This window comes from Dipodomys ordii, unplaced genomic scaffold (assembly GCF_000151885.1).
Source record: "Dipodomys ordii isolate 6190 unplaced genomic scaffold, Dord_2.0 Scaffold139, whole genome shotgun sequence".
Taxonomy (NCBI): Eukaryota; Metazoa; Chordata; class Mammalia; order Rodentia; family Heteromyidae; genus Dipodomys; species Dipodomys ordii.
Window position 1 is genome coordinate 565,140 of NW_012267355.1, and position 18,985 is coordinate 584,124.

General features: G+C 34.4%; 1 pseudogene; it reads left to right on the forward strand.

Moving 5' to 3' along the window:
• LOC105997093 overlaps positions 1-18,985 on the forward strand; it is a 41,704-nt pseudogene that overhangs the window by 15,217 nt on the left and 7,502 nt on the right.

An 18,985-nucleotide genomic window follows, 5' to 3' on the forward strand; every position in this document is an offset into this window, starting at 1 on the left:
ATTATTTACTATAGCTAAGATATGGAACCAACCCAGATGCCCCTCAGTAGATGAATGGATCAAGAAAATGTGGTACATATACACAATGGAATTCTCTGCCTCCATCAGAAAGAATGACACTGCCCCATTTGTTAGGAAATGGAAAGGCTTGGAAAAAATTATATTAAGTGACGTAAGCCAGGCCCAAAGACACATAGGTCCCATGGCTTCCCTTAGTTGCAATATCTAGTGTATATATCTGAGTGAAGCAGAAAAGGTCAGATAAGGTGATGTTAGGGAAATGAACCCTAAGATATGTATTCAAATGTTTTTTGTTTCTTTCATGCGATTGTTTCTAAAACATTTATAAGATTTCTTTTTTTTTGGTGGGGGGGTCTGAACTCTGGGCTTGGATGCTATCTCTCAGCTCTTCAGCTCAAGGCTAGTGCTCTACCACTTGAGCCACAGCCCCACTTCAGGCTTTTTTCTTTTTGCTTATGTGGTGCTGAGAAATCGAACCCACGGCCCCAGGTATGCAAGGCAAGCGATCTACCACTGAGCCACCTTCCCAGCCCCTTATAATATTATTTCTTTGTTGCTTTGTATGTCCCTCCCCCACAGTATAACCCCTGCTTTCACTGTATTTGATGTCGGTATAATTTGTGGAGGGGAAGGGAAAAAACAAATCGTTTAAATAGGGATATAGGTGGACCCATTGCAACAATGAAATGTACAAGTCATTATGTGGAAATCGAGCTTCACAACTTTGGTGGGGGCTGCGAGGAGGATGGGAAGGGATGGGAAAGGGAAACAATGGATAAATAAAAGACAGTATGTTTTGTATTGAATTTTCATATAAACTCAGTCATCAACACAAAAAGTTTTGAATATTTGACTTTATTATCTCTTTAAGATATCTAGATCATTGATAAAGCTTAAAATACAAGTGTAGAACAGAAAAGTAGGGAGAAAAAATTGACCTTTAATATATTTTTGGATTATGTAAATTAGATAATTTGTAAACAAGAAAACCAAATTCAATATGTAATCTACACATTCCAATTGAATATATGTATTCCATACATTTCCACCAAATGAAGACTTCACCTTTAAGGACTTTTTGTTTTGTTTTTCTTTTTTAAACATCAACTTTATTTTAGGAAATTATATATGCATTATTCTTATGAACTATTTTGGATAATATAATTTAGGCATGCAATCTTGCACTTCTTCTTCTTCTTCTTCTTCTTCTTCTTCTTCTTCTTATTATTATTATTATTATTATTATTATTATTATTTTGTCAGTTGTGGGGCCTGAACTCTGGGCCTGGGCACTGTCCCTCAGCTCTTCAGTTCAAGGCTAGCACTCTACCACTTGAGCCACAGCGCCACTTCCATCTTATACTACTTATGTGGTGCTGTGGAATTGAACCCAGTGCCTCAAGGCAAGCACTCTACCACTGAGCCACCTTCCCATCCCAGAGGTTTTTTTAATGTATTTTTCTGACTTTTTCCTAAAAATCCTAGTAGAAGGATTTCAGATCTTCTGGAAGCACTTTATTTAGTTTAGTTCTGTTTTGTGACTTTCATATCTCCATCTATTTGGCATTTCCCAATAAACAAAGGAGGAGGTAACAATGCTTGATAGGAAATGTACTCATTACCTTGCTCATAACTGTAACCTCTCTGTACAGTATCTTTACAATAATAAACATATTTAAAAAAACATTTAAAAAAGAAATTTCTAATGGAGAGTCTTCTTACTAGTTATAAGAAACAAATATTCCAGTGTAAAGACAACACAAAATCTTACGTATAGCTAAGTGTCATAAGACAGTGTTTTATACTCATGGACTTTGTGGGTCAGGAATGTTACTTAGTTATGACTTGTTTGTGCTCTATGATCTGTAGGACCTTAAGCAAAGGCTTTGGTAAAGTTGTCTAAAACCTGCCTCACATATATAGAGGATAAACCTTGGCTGTTGATTAGAACTGCTCTAGTGGTTGAAAGAGAGGAAACAGAGTCAGAGAGACAGAGTCCACATAACCTTTTACTACCTACACTGAGAAGTCCTGTAGTAATTTTTTACATTGAATTTATAAGAGGGAGTAACAAAATGCAAAATGGTTCTTTTGTTGTTGTTACTGTTTGGTCTAGGACCAGGAATTGAACTCAGTACCTCATGGTTTCACTCTTACCTAGTGTTCTACCAACTGAGCCACACCTCTAACCCCACCACATGGTTCTAGGAAAGGTTGTAATATCCATCTCCTATCAGACCTTGTTTTAAATAATAACTGAATTCACACAGAAACATTAGAGAGTATTTTTTCCTTTCTAGTTTGTAAGTAGGAAAATTGAGAAACATAAGAGGAAAGTGAATTGCCAACTCTTACACATCTGATATTTGGCACAATCGGGATTTGAATGCTGGCAGAGGAGCTCCAGAAAACATGTTCAAAGACACAACACTTAATTATCTTTCTTTTCAGATTTGATGGGAAAAAGTTCTATGACTTTTACAAAAGATTGTATATCAACTTTTCTCAAGAGAAAAGAGAATAATGTTCAAGGGCATCGTTGAACTATGTTCATCATGGCTGAACATAACAGAAATAATCTTGTGATGATTCAGAAACAGTTTATGAGGAAGAACATGTTCGAATGCCCTCAGCCTCCGAATCCCTCATTGTTCCACAACACAGATGGGCAAAGTAGTTCAATACTTAAGAGTGCCAATGGTTTTAGCTGAGAAGAACCTGCATGAGATTCAGGTAGAAAGAACTATATATAAGGTAGAATTCTCCAACAGAATGACCACGCCTGTCCCACACTGCCCTTTATAGACTTATTCAAAAAATAAGGTAGCCTTCAAAGCAACTATTTTCTCTAACAAGAAACATGTCAAAGGCAACTTGGCCTAATTCTTACCTCTTGAGGTCTCTGGGCCTTTAAGAAGGCAAATATCTCTCCAGCTAAAGGGAGTTCCCTGAATTGAGCAGCCAAACAAGGAGTGAAAAGAGCCTTCAGACCATCTAGACATGACTCTAACCAAAAATTTAAAAAAGTATAATAAAAGGAAATATTAAGAAATAGATTTGGTATAAGAAGTTTGCAAACAGAAGTTTGTAGTTTGATGGTTTTGAATGCCAATATGAGTCAGATGTTTCTGAATTTCAAGAGACTAGTGAATGATGTTTTACGATGTTCTTAGCTGAAATCTAGTTTTTTTGAGAGCAGAGTGTGGGCTTACCTAAACTTCAGAGTTTTGTCAGTTCTGTATGATTAATTAATGAGGGTCAAAAGTACTAATAGTGTTTGTGAAAGGTTTTATCATGGAATATAATATTTATAAGCAAGAAAGAGAAAAATGAAGGCAATAATGAATAATGAAAAAGGTATAGTTTGGTATTACTAGTTTTCTATAAATCTCTTTGGGTACCTTTTCCTTCCTAAAACTTCACAAAACTTTTCTGAGTATTTATGATTGTTTTCTGTGAATAGTTCTGACTTATAAGAACTTTTGAAGCATTTATCTTTGGTTACCATTACATTATAGTGACTTTGCTATGATGTTAATTCATGTGTTCTTAATGGCTCATCTTCACGATGATCTCACTTGGAAAAGCGTTCTAAAAATTAGGGTTAAATCTTGGTCTCTTCTTCCCTCAGTATGTTCATTCTTCCTGGAGACTTTATTTTCCTAAGAAAATATGTCTCCATTTTAGCTGAATTAGCTGATGGATTAAACAATACTATTAGAAATATTTTAAAATATGACACAAGGTAATTTGTAGCTTCTTTGTAAAATGAGGGCACATAAAATACAACAGTTGAATAATTACATCTTGGGTGAAGGTAAGCAGAGCTCATCCTGTTTATAAGCAATGAATTAATTAATATTTATGCAACATCTAAGAAAACTACTTCTTTTGCAGGTACTACATGGAGGACGTAAGAGACATATTTGTGGTGATAGCATTCAAATATTCAAATTAGTTGCATGGGTGAAAATAGCAATGCAGTTTCTAGCTTAGCAACTCAGTTCATGCTCTTGTGGATGCTGAGGCAGTGCCTGCCTTTACTTCCTCCATTTGATGTCAGCCATAGCACTAAATTTAAAATAAAGCCAGAGAGATGTGTGTCTGACAAGGCAAGAAGAGTAAGAACCAGTTTCACCTCTGGAATCACCCTAGCGAAGTGCTTATTCTGGGCTTTGAGCAGAGCTGTGTGCCTCTGCTTCCAGCAGTTCCTTGCAGGGTGACCTTCCTGCCAGAATTTCAGGGGTGTTGAGAGCATCAGTCTGCTACTATAATCATTAAATTCTTCCTCAGGAGTGCACTTCATATGAAGGATATTCAAGTGTAGGACAGACTTTCTATTCCTAATGACTTTGAAGTTGCAGCTTTATGTTCTCAGATAAGATAAAAACAGAGTCGAAATAAACAACAGTTTATTATGCAGAAAAGGCCTAACTTTGCTCAAGGCCATTTTCTACTGTAAGAGATAGAACTAAGGACCACAAATCTATAGTATATAATAAGAAGATAGGACTATTTATAAACATGCATTCCCTCTTATCATTTAACTGGGCAGGAATTAAAAGATTCCATGGGTTAAAAGTAGGGTGGAACAAATGCTGACTGACCACTTGCCTTTTATATATACATAGGAAGTATTATCTATTGTAAAGGCAATCAAGACTATTGGTTATGTGGAATGTATAGCACAGTCCCCTAATAATCTCCATAAAGTACAACTAAATCTTATTTTAAGCCTTTTCTCTAACCTTCCCTTCTTTTCCCTGCTTTTCTCTTTTTTTCCCTCTCTTTCCTTCTTCCCTATTTCTGTTTTTTCTCATTATCCATATTTCCTTCCATTCCTCCCTTCCCTTTTTCCTTCCTTTCTCTCTTTATAAGAGAGTATCCTAGGGTGGTCTGCTCCTCATGATACTTGTCTTTTTGGATGCTGAAATTACAGGTATGCAGTGCATTCTGGGTATTCATCTGTTTCTTAATAGAATCTGCAATAGCCAAACTGATTAGAGATATTACCGGATATTACCACCCTGAACTACTTGTTCCTTTGTGTTCTATTTGCTTTGTGTAAAGGGGCATTTTTACTCTACCCATTTTATCTCTTTAAGTCCTTAAAAGAGAAAATGTAAGGTTTTATTCATAGACTAAAATAACTATTGACCAAACAACCCTTAATCCTTGCTATGATATATGTATTATGTTTGTAATATACAAAATAACCTTGCATGGTAGGTGTTATTAATACCCTACTGGAATAAAAATTTTGTAAAGATACTGGAAGGGCTTAAATTTTGGGGTGAAAAATCTATTTTATCTTTAAGTGATCTGGCAAAAGCACAGAAACACCAAAGAGCAATGGGGTATGCTTCACCAGAACTATGTCCTGAGTGAGCAGTTACTGGAATAACCCTCTAAACATTTTATTTGAAGATTTGCTTCTAAGAATTATATTATTATTTCTGCTTCACAAATCAAGGAATCAGAATAGTAAGGAGTTTTTACACATGATGAAATCAAGATTTATATGCAGAGCATTCTGATTTCAAAATCAAAGAGTATGTATTGCATCTCAGAGTACAAACTGTAGGGATAAAATACCCTGTAGCATTCAGTCACTTCAAGTAGATTATATCCTATCTCAGTGGGATATTTCATGTGCTAAAGAGAAATGTGGGGAATCCATGGTGCAAGGGTAACTTATACATGTACTACAAAATAATTCTTTTGAACTCTTTCCATGAATTAATGATTGAATCTGATCAACCAAAGGGTTGTTCACACTGATAATGATATCAGGGTTGTTATGACAGAGAAATGGTATTAAATAGGAAAAATTAATTTGGCAGCAGCTCCAATGTGATCTGTGGCTTTTCTAATCATATGTAAAGCACATTTTCCGTGCATTTAGGGAGATTTCTCTGACAATGATCTCTGTTCTCATGTGGTTTTAGTGAAAGACATTTCCTTCTGTGCCATGATACAAATTTCCGTAGTGAGCAATTGCTGGTTGTTCCCTGAGGCTCAGGCAGGATATGGAAGTCAAGTACAGAGTCTCATCCCAGAGTTGAGGTAACAAAACTGTATATTATGGGGAAAACAGCGAAGGCATGATTTGTGGAAGAGAAATGTCTTTCAGAGATGCTAGCCTCATTCCTTCTATTAACTAGCATTTCATTTATATGACATTAAAGTCTTTGAATAATAACAGATGTTAGTGGCAAAATGTATTCCATTCTAATTGATATAATTTCTGAAAACTGCCAATGTAAAAGTTCATTAACTTTAATAACCTTATTTTGTACACACTACTGGCTCTGTATTTTCAAATACATATCTGAGGAACTATATATTACCTGATATCCTGTCAGCCAAAAAGCTTAGTTAATTGGCAAGAATGCAATTGTAGTTCATTGTATATTACTGCAAAGCATTACAAAATAGTTTAGAATAAATAAAATGCAAGGCATGGGATAAAGTTGGAATGCATTCGTCAAAGTTGATTTAAAAGTAAAAATGTGTTTTATACAGATGAAGCATTAAATTCTTAACCTGTATTATTTTCTGAATGTGGAAGATAATTTTGCTTTTTTACGGAATTACCCTTTCTCAAACATCACAAATAACTACATAGAGTTTGGAGTTGATGGCATCCTAGATCTCTTTATGTTTGAAGTATTGGGCACTAAACTTAAGGCTTACTCATGTTGGACAAATGCTGCACCATGCAAACTCTGTCTCAAACCCTGTATTCATTCATTTAAATCTCTAGGAGAACCAAGCAAACCCAGATAAACCTTATTTATAACCAACAAATATTACTAACTTCTGTCCTTTATTTAAGCAGCTTGCTAAGAGTTACAGACTTAGATTATGCTCTTTTCTTTTATTTTTCTGAAGCATCTCCTTTGGTTCTATGAGACACAGAGGGGTGAGACGCAATGGTAATTCTGTGGCCTATTGCAAATTTCAGAATAACAGAATTTTGTTGATTTAGGATAGTTCAGTTCACAGAACACTTGGGTTGTGAAACTCAGAACTTTACTTATCCAGAACTAGGCATTTAAAGACACTTCTATTTTGATTCACAATTACTTATCTTCTTAGACTTGACCAATCTCTGGATCATACATTAAATGATCTATTGAAAATCAGGCTTCAGACCATCTGCTAGTGGCTCATACATCTAATTCTGGCTAGTCCAGAGGCTGAGACAGAGGATCATGACTGTAGGGAGGACAGAAGGTTTCAGTAAAAGGCAAAAGAGACAATAGTGCCAAATCATTATAGAGACAGTTACTCATTATTTTACAGCCCAGGCAACAAAGTCCACTAAACTTTATTTCTAAAATGCTCAGCAAGAAAATCAAGACTGGAGGCATGGTCCAAATGAAAGCACACCAGATGAACAGGTATAAGATACTAATTTGAAATAGAGATGGGGGGGAGAAAAAAGAAAAAAGAAAGAAAAATAGACTCTCTCTTTAAATACTTTCATATTTGGACAAATATGACTAATCTCAGTAACTTCACAATTTTTATTTCTTTACAAAATTGTGCATATGGATTATATGTCAATTCTTTAATTCTTCAGGCACGAAGCTTAAAATAAGTATCTCTGTATTGTCTATACATTTCTTCAAATTAACTGTCTCTGATTATTTGTCACTCTTTTCTGTTTTACCTGCTACTATAGTCACACTATATTCCCTAAAAATGGTTTCTTCAATCATGAGAAAGTTTCTTCAATACACTCTTGTATTTCTCTACATAGAAAACTTGTTTTCACATAACCATTTACTGTTTTCCATTCTACTCTGGAAAAGTTCTTTCCTGGACTGAATTGTTATTCTAACTATTAGTGCTGTGGCCTTCAATAATCACATAACATTTCTGATTAGTTTCTCTTCCCTTAATCAGGTACTATAATGTTACTTAATAAGCACATAAAACTGAAATGTAACCATATGTTAAACTACAAAGCTTCATTCTTTGGTATATTGTAGGCAACCAATAAATAGATCTAGTTGTATCATCTTGGATTGTATTTGATAGTGTGATAGAAATTTAGCACTAAGTTTCAGAAACTGTACTGAGTATGATATTAAAAAGAAATAATATTTTTATTAATTAGGGTTTTTGTTGTTGTTGTTTTTGTTGGTCGTGGGGCCTGAACTCTGGGCCTGGGCACTGTCCCTCAGCTCAAGGCTCAAGGCTAGCGCTCTACCACTTGAGTCACAGTGCCACTTCTGGCTTTTTCTGCTTATATGGTGCTGAGGAGTCAAACACAGGGCCTCATGCATGCAAGGCAAGCACTCTACCACTGAGCCAACTTCCCAGCCCTTAATTAGGGTGGTTTAAGCGAGATGAATCATTACATAATCATTAATCATTCATTAATGTATTAACTTATATACTTCATTCTAATCATATAAACCAATTTCATACAAACTGGATGATTTCAATAACAAAAAGTTATTCCTCCTTTTGAAGCATATCTATGGTTAACTGTAGAAGCAGGAAAGAAGACATTGGACCAAAATGTTTTACATTATTTGAGGAAAGGATTACAGTTTATGTCAATATTTGATCTAGAACCAAAAAATGTTGAGCAGATAACACTAGAAGCTTCAGAAAGACATAATTAATAAGACCATGAAAAATAAACTTCAGATATGGGATGTAGGGTGAGAATGCAAATAAATCATGTAGGATTCCATTCAAAATAACTTACAATAAGCATTGGAAAATGTGAAATTGACTGGAATCATACCTGTATGCTGACAATACATCACTATTTGCTCACAAAGTCCCTTCTGTAGTTTGCTTTTTGTTCCTGCTGATTTTTTTTTCTTAAAAAGAACCAGGGTTGATGTTCCTTCCTTATCTGTGACTCAGACAAATTTCAGTTTTAGTGAACTCAAAAAAATTTCATAAACTCATGAACTTTATAAAATCAACGATGCAGACATTATACATCACATTAAAGGATATAAACTAACACATCCTGTATCAAAAATGGTTATTTCTGAAGTCTATGTTGAAATAACTAAGTGCTGAATGTTACCTAAACTCGTTTTCCCATAGACACAAATTAATGAGTAAATAATTCATGAAAAGTCAACATACTTGAACGATTCATGATATTCGAGGTAAATTTCCACTTAAAATATATAAAATAAGACCTAATGGCATAGGCATTCTATTTAATGATTTAAACCAGTTCACTTGTCAAATCAGAAATTAAGTGATGAAAAAAATAAGATCCTCAAAAGCAATTCTGAATATTTGCTTAAAATTGCTGATTTTTTCACTTTGAAAGATGTATGTTAAGATCACAGAGACCATTAACACCATGACATTGTTTCCCTTCTCTCTTTATGATATTCTTTACTTCCTTACAGTCTGGTGATGACTGCTTAGTTGCATTATTTTTGTGTGGAACTAAGTTAGTATCTTGGCATTCCTATCTTACAATCTATATCCTGGCCTCTGAAATGCTTTTCGTTCACATGAAGTATTTAGGATTTATCATAATGCTTATTTATTTTAATAAGTAATTTGACACACCTATATTTATCTGTTCAATATTGGCACAAAACATTGCATAGCTTTATAAGATAAATTAGAGAGCATGGCAAGTAGTCCACAGTAGATAATTTAGAATTGTTTTTAGAAAAAGTATAGAATCAAGGGTGCCATCTCATATGTGTCATCCCAACTACTCAGGAGGCTCAGATCAGAGGATGATCTTTGAAGCCAAGCTGAACAGAAAAGTCTATGAGACTCTCATTTCTAATTAACCATCAAAATGCCGTAAGTGGAGATGTGGCTTAAATTGTAGTTCATCAGCCTTGAGAGGATATACCTAAGTAAGAGGGAGAGACTCCAAATTCACACTAAAAGCATGTATACACACACAAATAAAAAACAATGCAAACACAAACCAAAAAGACAGAATGTTACAAAATCATGCAAATATAGAGACACCTTTTTCTTATTTTTCTCCTTTAGGGTTAGTACATGTACTCCTTTGTAGGCTTTATTTCTCAGTTACTTATTCATTTGTACTTGTTATGCTCTAGTCTTTTGTTGTAGGACCTCTTGGCTCAGGAAGGTTTACTACAAAAATAATGGAATTCTACATTCCTACTGACAGTGTATAAATTTCAATATATTTTTCTTTCTTATTTTAATGTTCCTTTTAAAAGAAGCTACTTAAACCTTATCCAGGACACAGAGGATTTTGAACAGGTTGCACTGCCCTGTGATAATATTTTAAATAATACGAACCATCTTGAACTTATTACAGAGCTATCAGGCTTGCAACTATTTAGAGGAAAGGTACAAGGATAGACTGTCCCAGAAGGGCTGATTAATGAAACTTACTGTCTCCTTGAGGGGTAGGGATAGATAGCTAAGCAATTTAGTGAAACCAGGTATACAGTTCACAACTGTATTTACATATTATGTGTTAAAATATGTGGTTGCAAATGCATATATGTATAGATAAACATGCTATTGCAATAGCAAAATAAAGATTGAACCATCACTTACTGCATAGATAATGAGTAGGTATATAACTTTGCCATTGATGTGAAGCTGAGGTCAAAGATTAATTAGATTGCCATGGTATGTTTTCCTGATTCAGGAAAGGCCCTTGGAGAGAATTGGAAACAACCTTTCAGAAACACTGATTACAAAGTAAGACTGACTGAATATTAATCACAGACTTTTACCCAAGAGGCTCTAAAAGACAATAACTAGCATTATTATATAAACAAAGCAGAGGGAGGTCAAGAATACTTTGGGGGTGGGGGAGTCAAGTAACTGTCTTTGAATATAATAATTAAGATGCTCTTGGGTACAAGAATGCTAAATTATGAACATTACAAGGCAGAAATAATAATGAAATAAATTACACCATTTAACAATTTACAGTGTCTCTAAGTGGAAAAGTGTATTATTGTTAAAGGCAAGGTAAATTTTTAATCAGTGCAAATGATAACTATTGAACTGTAAGGTAAAGGCTTAGTTTAAAAAATACATTTTTGGGGGCTGGGAAGATGGCTCAGTGGTAGAGCACGTGCCTTGCATGCCTGAGGCCCTGGGTTCGATTCCTCAGCACCACATAAACAAAAAGAAAAAAGCCGGAAGTGACGCTGTGGCTCAAGTGGTAGAGCACTAGCCTTGAGCTGAAGAGCTGAGGGACAGCGCTCAGGCCCAGAGTTCAGGCCCCACAGTCGGACCCCAAAAAAATACATTTTTCTAAAGAAGTATTTATGTTATATAGGACTCGTGAAATAAGATGTGCACTTTTGGAATATGCCTGCATAGATTTATGCATATCATAGAAAGTATCAATATGGTTATAATAAATAATGAAATAGCAAAGTTGTGAAAGATGTTTATATTTTTTGTCTGAAGAAACACATCTGTATTGATAAAAGTACACTGTCATAAAAAATGGACTGTTACTTTCTTCATTTGTTTTCATAATTGTTTTACATAGAATACAATTGTTCTGAGCAGTGAACCAGTGCTTCATAGCTGTAATCTTAAATACTCAGAAGGTTGAGATCTGAAGTTCATGATTCAATGCCAGCTTAGGCAGACAATTCAAGAGACTCTTATTATTTTCAGTTAACTAAGGAAAAGTCAGAAGTGGAGGTGTGGCTCAAGTGGTTGAGCATCAAACTTGAAGGTTAAAAAAAAATTAAGCAAAACTGAGTTCAAATTCCAGTATAGGAAAAAACATAAACAAAATAAAGCTAAATTAAAAAGAATATAATCATGCACCCAGAATTAAAATGCCTTCCAAGAGCAAAACTATACATATAATTTCAAGTTTTAAGTACATTTAAAAATTAATTTCTTGAATATCATTAACTATCATTACATTTAAGAAAATATTTACAGTGTAGTTTGGAGGGGTTTTTGAAATGTAAGAATTACCTTTCACGTCCATAATGCTAGCTACGCAGGAACCTGAGATCTGAGGATTATGGTTCAAAGTTAGTCCTGACCAGAAAGTCTATGAAATTCTTACCTCCAATTACCTCCAGAATATGGGAAGTGGTGCCTTGGCTTAAAGTGGTAAAGTGCTAGCCTTGAGTGCAAGAGCTGAGCAACAGCATCCAGGCTCTTTGATGAAGCTCCATGACTGAAAAAAAAGGAATTACATTTCAGAATGTTTAATAAAACTTAAGAAGAAACTTTTAATTTCATACATTTTACTTACAACACAGAATTTATTTAATACTTACCACTAAATACTATGAGTAAGACAATTCAATATAAAATGACTAAATTACCTAGCTCTTTTGCACTGGATCTTAATGTTTTAACAGGAAAAGGGCAAATAAATTTTATAGTACAATAGGACAATCCAGCCATAGAAACATTTAATGAATTAAGAATACCAGAAAATCAGCTAAGTCTAGTAGAAAAAATTGTTAAGGATACCCTTTATTTGAAAAATTGAACAGGTCAGGAAAAAGCACAAGGGATCTACTCAAAAGTGCAGAGTAGGACCAGAGCCAGATATTAACAGAAGGAATAGAAAGAATTGTGAGTTACATTCTATTCCTGTTAAACACAGCTTACACCTTAGATATGTAACGCCAAATATTGGAAATTAACCGAAAACAAAATTAATAGATAACACTTTCACCCACTTAAAATTAAATTATAATGCATAAATTAAGGAAAGAATTTTGCAATGGAATTATATGTAATTCAATAGGTACATTTCAAAATGCATTCATATAAAAAGAATGAAGTATTGCGTATTCACGTGACAATCTGTAGACACATCATTATTATTAGTTGTGTGTGTGTGTGTGTGTGTGTGTGTGTGTGTGTGTGTGTACAGAGGCTTGTATTCAGGGTCTGGGTTCTGTCCATTAATGTTTTTACTCAAGGCTGGTTCTATACTACATAAGGCACTCTTCTGTTTCTGGCTTTTGGGTGGTTAAAAGAAGATAGAAACTCAGGTTGCCTTAAACAACAATCCTCATCTAAATACCATAAGCAGCTAGGATTATAGGCTTGAACCATCAATATGAAGAAAACAAAGGAAGCTTTTTTCTTCTTAATTGATGTTATGACTAGAAAGAAAATTACTAGCAGATCTATAAGCGATTCTCTCTTTAATATTACAGGAGGTCCGTTACAGGAGTTTTTCTTTCTCATCAAGAAATATATATTCCAAGATCTTCAGTGCATAGTTGAAAGTGGATACCTCAGTCTACAGTTAATACTGAATGCTCTGTATGTTATATTTTTCCTCTACATATTCAAGCTTAATGCCTTTTAAAAAATTCTCAACAAAGGATTCATCACACACTGTGGTTATATTATTTATAGTTTGAGGCTTGACAGTAAAACTAACACAGATTTCACTAAACAATTTCATAAATTCATTTTTCCCCAGAATTTGGCAATCTCAGTACAGAATTTGTACTTTTTTATTAGGAATGTCCTAATAGTTCATATATGTGAGAGGTTCCTATTAGCAACTGTAGAAAGGGAGAAAATAAAGCTGTGCATTATATTGGCTCTAAGAATTTGACAAAAAAAGAATATGTGCTTGTACTTCAAATTACAGAGATTAGATCTGAGTCACATCTGTATTTAGTTTCTTTGTTCTCTTTCCAATAAATGAATATATTTATATGCTTAGTTATTATTGCTGAGATATTAAGTTCCTATTAAGAACTTCTCACATACAGTTATTTGGTGTATTCAAAGTGGGAACTTCAAATGTTTTGAGCAAATTACTACATAGACAATCATTATTGAGAACTGTACCTGATATATTATTCCTATATTATTATTACAATTGAATAATCCCACTGAAGACAATAGAAATGTATTTTATATCTGAGAGATATTGACTAGTGGAGAGATAGCTTATATGGTATTGTTAACCTATGTATAACGATGGTTCCTTTTCTTGGCAAGATGGGGCAGGGTGGTGTAAATTATTTACAATTAAAACCTTAAGGATTTATGTTTTTAAAGTTTCTTATCTAGTAGTCTCACAGCATGATGGACTAAATATTCTAAAATCTGAAAAAAATGAAAATATTGGTTCCTAGAATTTCAGATATGGAATATTAGAGATTCAACAAATTCAACAAAATTTCAGATAAGGACTGTTGATACAAATAAAAAAAATCTGGTTCCAAGAATTTCAGATAAGTAATATTGAGATACTTGGTAGATAGATAACAGAGATAGAAGATAGCAGCTAGATATATGGTGGGTGATAGATATATGGTAGATATGTAGATAGTCTATGTGGGGAGAGTTGAGAGAGTTGTGTGTGTGTATATATATGCATATGCATATATGTATATATACAAATATATCTGTATATGGATATACAATATATATGTATAAATATATCGATGTTTGATTTATTAAATGGACAAAAATCATTCATGTGTTTCTCTTCTTAATTTTCTACCTTGAACCACTCAGACAATATGTTGCCTTTTATTTTATTTTATAGCTACCATTTGATATGAGTTAAAATTAAGTGGAAGTTATAAACAAGCATAATCAGAGTGAAAGAAAATGAAATTAGGACTGGGAAGATGGCTTAGTGATAGTGCGCTTGCCTTGCATGCTTGAGGCCCTGGTTTCAATTCCTCAGCACCACATAAGCAAAAAGAATAAAGCCAGAAGTGGCGTTGTGGCTCAAGTGGTAGAGTGCTAGCCTTGAGCTGAAGAGCTGAGGGACAGCACCCAGGCCTAGAGTTCAGGCCCCAAGACCGGACCCAAAAAAAAAAAAAAAGAAAATGAAATTAGTAAACACAGTGCCATTTCCATAACACTTTTTTTGCACTATAAGTCAATAAAGACGAAAGTAAAGATAACATTGAAAATAGCTTTTAATGAGTATACTAGAATAAATAAAACAGAAGTAGCATGTTATTAGAGAATATAATTTTTCATGAGTTTAAGGAAACACTAATAGTGTAAATATAACAAGTGTGACTTGTTATTAAAAAGCAACTTATATGAATGTATGCATTAATTGGAAAGTAGAACAAACAGTTAAATACAAATGTGATTCAGATCTAATCTCCATAATTTAAACTACAAGTATCCAAAAAGGATAGGGACTCTAGTTCTATCTTTTTTTTTTACTTACTTCTAAAGCTTTATTTTCCAGATCCAATAACAGACAGTTGAATTAGTTATATCTCTCAGAGATTTTTTTAACACTATTAACATAATCTATTCTTTTGATCAAATTCTCAGGCCCAATACACTACTTTATTTTCACCCTTTCTGCAAAAGTGGAAAATACTTAATTATAATAACATTTCTCATATTGAAGGTTGGTTGCTTTAAAGATTAATTAATTTCTTCCAATGTTATTGGGGATTGATTATAAGGTGTAGGGGATTTTTTTAAAGAACGTGTAACATGAAAATATAAAACTAAAATAATATTTTGGTTATTATTGCTGACATTTTTAGCATTCCAAATAGAATAGCTATTTCATCACTCAAAGCATCATTGTAATTATCTTAAAGAAGAAAATGCTAATAATCCAGCTAAAGCTCTATTCTGTAACATTTTCTGTGTAATGTGTAAAACAATATGTAGTTCTTAAAAATTCAATTAAACATACACATACATATGTACTAGACCAACTTGTAAATATTTGAGTGGGAGATAACATCAGTAAGATACTTGAGAAAGTTCTTAAAGTATTATAATGAGACATAATCCCTGTGTACATTTAGCCACTCAAAAACCATGTCTAATCAAAGAAGCCTCAACTATAGTTATGGCCTCAGATCTACCTCAAAATTAGCATATAAATTTTAATCCTTTAGGGGCTAGGAAGGTGGCTTAGTGGTAGAGTGCTTGCATTGCATGCACAAGGCCCTGGGTTCATTTCCTCAGCACCACATAAGGAGAAAAAGCCAGAAGTGGTGCCATGCCTCAAGTGGTAGAGCACTAGCCGTGACCTGAAATGCTGAGGGACAGAGTCCAGGCCCAGAGTTCAGGCCCCACTACTGACAGAAAAAAAATAATCTTTTAAAACCAAAACTTTGTTAAATTAAATTTACTGGTTTATTTGAATAAAGAATGACTCGAGAATTGGGAAGCACACACTAAACAGAACTCATAATCAATAGAATTTGGGAAAGCGCCACTTAGCTATGTCATTAGTGAATTTTGGAGGGTCAAACAGAAGAAAAAGTTTCAAAAATCTCATTGGCTATAGTAAGCATTTGCTTAGTTGTGGAAAATCCAATTGGCTGCCTATGATTGGCTGATTCTCAATTATGTTTAATTAGTTGAAACTTGGCTGTTAACTAGAAAAATATACCCCAAAATTAGTTTTCAGTGTGTTTATGCAATAAGCTGCAGTTACTTATGTGTAATCTCAGTGTACGTACGGGTTACTTATTTAATTCAGCAGTTTCCAACACAAACAGGTCCTGAACCAATGAGAAAGATGATTTCATATGTGCATCTTTCAGAAACCAACACTTAATATCTGAGCTTCCATTTTGATTTTATTAGTTTGTGGTATAATCTATTATTTACATGAGTGTGGTCTGATAAGTCAAGCTTTTATTGCACTACAATTGATAAGAATCAGCCATCTGCAAGGAGCTTAGAAACAACACATTTTATTCACAATTACAAAAATAAAAATATATTTTAAATATTATTACATAAAATATATGGAACTCAAACCAGACTTCCCTGACAAATATAAAAGACTTGAGAGGAAAGTAGATAAAGAGGTCATAAGAATGAGAAAATTTAACACTGTAAAGACATTTTCTCATGGTAAGTTACTTAAAGATTAATGCAATTTTAAAGAAACTACATGCTTGATATTATTGTTAGATATGCCTCTAGATGTTCATGTGTCACCTAGGAATAAGGAATCTAACCCAAAAAGAAGTTGGCAAGACAAAGTAAATATTTTGGGAGTTATGCAAGTGGTTATAAATGAATTAACTGATGTATAATAGACTCAATGGAAAGTTCAAGTAGCATAATTTTTAGAAAGACTATATCATAGCCCAACAAAATAAGCAGTAGGAAAGAGGTATATTAATGGGAGGGAATGGGGCCAAGAGGAGAGAGGGAGACAAATGGAAAGGGGAAGAGGAAGAGAATACAGTCAAGAAGTAATTGTATATACCACAAAATTAAGAAAAGGAAAGGGGTGGGTCAAATGGTGGTGTTAATGTTCACATGGTTAACACTAATCAAGATGCACTGTATTCATAAATATCTTTGTTAAATGGCACCTTCTTTGTATAACTAGTTAAACATGGTAAAAAAAAAAATAAAGAAAAAAATCCAAATGTTTACCTCTACAGAACTGTGCACCATCAGCCAAAATCTAGCAAACAAGCACAGAAAACAGGCTGCTCCTCTTTTATCCATAATGCAGAAGGCCTTGTCCCCTGTTTGGATTGGCTGAGCTTAGCTTTAAAATTTGCAACAGTCTGTGACATAATTAACAGAAACAGGATACACCCATTAACAGGAAAAGGATTCTTATTTGCCGGAACTGGGTATCATAATTAAAAAGTGTACCAGGAATAGAATGTAACTAAACCACAATCAACCAGGGCCAAGGCATCTGGCCAAAGCAGGAATTTTTCAGGAGGACAATTCTCTCCAGATGAACAGAAAGGAAGCCACACTTGCTGATAGAAAAGATGCCCTTTCTCACAATCCCCCTCTTTATACTTTCTGATGTTTTCTTCAAATCCTTTTAACCTTATCTGCCTCTCTACCTCAGCTGTAGTTAACTAATGGTATAATACTGAAATTTGTCTAAAGAAGTACTGATGATTCTATAAATTAGTTGCATAACTCCCATTGTCCCCATGGGGGGCAAGTAAAGGACATTAGAATTAAGATCATAGCCAGCACCTGTGGCTCACGCCTGTAATCCTAGCTACTTAGGAGGCTGAGATCTGAGGATTACAGTTCAAAGCCACCCCATCAGGAAAGTCTGTGAGATTCTTATCTCCAATAAGCCACTAGAAAACCAGAAGTGGTGCTGTGGCTCAAGAGGTAGAGTGTTTGCTTTTAGCTGAAGAGCTGAGGGACAGCGCCCAGGCCCAGAGTTCAAGCCCCATGACAGACCAAAAAAAAAAAAATTAAGATCATAATGTCCTTCCAAATCATTGTGTTAGCCAGGTATGAAGGAAGCTATCTATCTCTGACTTGTTAGTTGATGGTCCCATCTAGGGTTCTAGGTTCAGGAAACATGTACAACATTGACACCCCCCTAAAAAATCAGGGTATATAACCCCACCAAATTTTCTGCCAGAATTGTATTAAGAACCATTTAATGTTTCCTGTGCCATCTTGCTAGTGGGTCATAATTGTACTACAATTCCATTTACTATAAAAGTGACAAAACCTCTCTTGGTTATAATAGCTATAATTGACCTAGCTCACATTATTATTAATAGTGGCATCAAAATAGTCGTGGCTCATATCCAGTTGCTATTTGATTCCTAGGCTTGGAGACAGCTTTGGTTTTTAAAATGCCAGGGTGAAGGAAATAGCCAAAATTGAACCAAATGACAGCCTCTGCTCCATTTGACAGAAGAGCTTCAAGCATTTAACTTCTCTACAATATTACCAAACATGGGCTCTAGCAATAGTGAGAGCAGATGCATTCTCATCTCCTCAAAAGACAGGATTTCACTGTATCCAAATGTCTTTCTCAGAAACTCTTGATTCTCTTCATCCTGCCTAAAGAGGCATGAGATGAAGTTACATGTATGGGAAACTGACTTAACCAACCTAGTTGGCTTTAATTCATCTGGTTCCTTAATCATAGAAAATGGTAATGACAACATGTTATTGAACTTGTTGCTCCAAGGTGTCTTGGAAGAGGGCTATCATGCATGCCAAGCCAGCAGGAGCCATTATTCATCTCAAAAGGAAGGGGAAAATC